This window comes from Trachinotus anak, unplaced genomic scaffold (genome assembly GCF_046630095.1).
Source record: "Trachinotus anak isolate AG129_WGS33_773 ecotype Australia unplaced genomic scaffold, CSIRO_AGI_Tana_v1 ptg000065l, whole genome shotgun sequence".
NCBI lineage: Eukaryota > Metazoa > Chordata > Actinopteri > Carangiformes > Carangidae > Trachinotus > Trachinotus anak.
Genome location: NW_027273916.1, coordinates 202,501 through 205,000, shown reverse-complemented (window position 1 = coordinate 205,000; position 2,500 = coordinate 202,501).

The window sequence follows — 2,500 nt, the reverse complement described above, 5'->3', positions numbered from 1 at the left end:
GTGGCTGTGGAGGTCCTGTGGAGGTGCTGTGTGGGCCTTTAATATCACAGGGGGAGAAGCTGGGCCATGAGCCTGGCCCCTGGAGCTCTGATACAGGGGAGAGAGGCATGTGTGTGTGTGGCTGTGGAGGTCCTGTGTGGCCCTTTAATGTCACAGGGCCAGTGGCTGGGTGATATGCCTGGGTGCTGGAGCTCTGACACAGGGGCAGAGAGGCATGTGTGTGTGGCTGTGGAGGTCCTGTGGAGGTGCTGTGTGGGCCTTTAATATCACAGGGGGAGAAGCTGGGCCGTGAGCCTGGCCCCTGGAGCTCTGATACAGGGGAGAGAGGCATGTGTGTGTGTGTGGCTGTGGAGGTCCTGTGGAGGTGCTGTGTGGGCCTTTAATATCACAGGGGGAGAAGCTGGGCCATGAGCCTGGCCCCTGGAGCTCTGATACAGGGGAGAGAAGCATGTGTGTGTGGCTGTGGAGGTCCTGTGGAGGTGCTGTGTGGCCCTTTAATATCACAGGGCCAGTGGCTGGGTGATATGCCTGGCTCCTGGAGCTCTGACACAGGGGGAGAGAGGCATGGATGTGTGGCTGTGGAGGTCCTGTGGAGGTGCTGTGTGGGCCTTTAATATCACAGGGGGAGAAGCTGGGCCATGAGCCTGGCTCCTGGAGCTCTGATACAGGGGAGAGAGGCATGTGTGTGTGGCTGTGGAGGTCCTGTGGAGGTGCTGTGTGGCCCTTTAATGTCACAGGGCCAGTGGCTGGGTGATATGCCTGGGTGCTGGAGCTCTGACACAGGGGCAGAGAGGCATGTGTGTGTGGCTGTGGAGGTCCTGTGGAGGTGCTGTGTGGGCCTTTAATATCACAGGGGGAGAAGCTGGGCCATGAGCCTGGCCCCTGGAGCTCTGATACAGGGGAGAGAGGCATGTGTGTGTGTGGCTGTGGAGGTCCTGTGGAGGTGCTGTGTGGGCCTTTAATATCACAGGGGGAGAAGCTGGGCCATGAGCCTGGCCCCTGGAGCTCTGATACAGGGGAGAGAAGCATGTGTGTGTGGCTGTGGAGGTCCTGTGGAGGTGCTGTGTGGCCCTTTAATATCACAGGGCCAGTGGCTGGGTGATATGCCTGGCTCCTGGAGCTCTGATACAGGGGAGAGAGGCATGTGTGTGTGGCTGTGGAGGTCCTGTGGAGGTGCTGTGTGGGCCTTTAATATCACAGGGGGAGAAGCTGGGCCATGAGCCTGGCCCCTGGAGCTCTGATACAGGGGAGAGAGGCATGTGTGTGTGTGGCTGTGGAGGTCCTGTGGAGGTGCTGTGTGGGCCTTTAATATCACAGGGGGAGAAGCTGGGCCATGAGCCTGGCCCCTGGAGCTCTGATACAGGGGAGAGAGGCATGTGTGTGTGGCTGTGGAGGTCCTGTGGAGGTGCTGTGTGGCCCTTTAATGTCACAGGGCCAGTGGCTGGGTGATATGCCTGGGTGCTGGAGCTCTGACACAGGGGGAGAGAGGCATGGGTGTGTGGCTGTGGAGGTCCTGTGGAGGTGCTGTGTGGGCCTTTAATATCACAGGGGGAGAAGCTGGGCCATGAGCCTGGCCCCTGGAGCTCTGATACAGGGGAGAGAAGCATGTGTGTGTGGCTGTGGAGGTCCTGTGGAGGTGCTGTGTGGGCCTTTAATATCACAGGGCCAGTGGCTGGGTGATATGCCTGGGTGCTGGAGCTCTGACACAGGGCCAGAGAGGCATGTGTGTGTGGCTGTGGAGGTCCTGTGGAGGTGCTGTGTGGCCCTTTAATATCACAGGGGGAGAAGCTGGGCCATGAGCCTGGCCCCTGGAGCTCTGATACAGGGGAGAGAGGCATGTGTGTGTGGCTGTGGAGGTCCTGTGTGGCCCTTTAATGTCACAGGGCCAGTGGCTGGGTGATATGCCTGGGTGCTGGAGCTCTGACACAGGGGGAGAGAGGCATGTGTGTGTGGCTGTGGAGGTCCTGTGGAGGTGCTGTGTGGCCCTTTAATGTCACAGGGCCAGTGGCTGGGTGATATGCCTGGCTCCTGGAGCTCTGACACAGGGGAGAGAGGCATGTGTGTGTGTGGCTGTGGAGGTCCTGTGGAGGTGCTGTGTGGGCCTTTAATATCACAGGGGGAGAAGCTGGGCCATGAGCCTGGCCCCTGGAGCTCTGATACAGGGGAGAGAAGCATGTGTGTGTGGCTGTGGAGGTGCTGTGTGGCCCTTTAATGTCACAGGCCCAGTGGCTGGGTGATCTGCCTGGGTGCTGGAGCTCTGACACAGGGGCAGAGAGGCATGTGTGTGTGTGTGTGTGTGGCTGTGGAGGTCCTGTGGAGGTGCTGTGTGGGCCTTTAATATCACAGGGGGAGAAGCTGGGCCATGAGCCTGGCCCCTGGAGCTCTGATACAGGGGGAGCATGGATGTGGCTTTGGAGAAGGCAAATATCTAGAGTCTCCGCTCCACTCCCCTCTTTACCTTCCTCGGTGTAAAACTTTGACCGCCAGTTTTTCAAAGTCT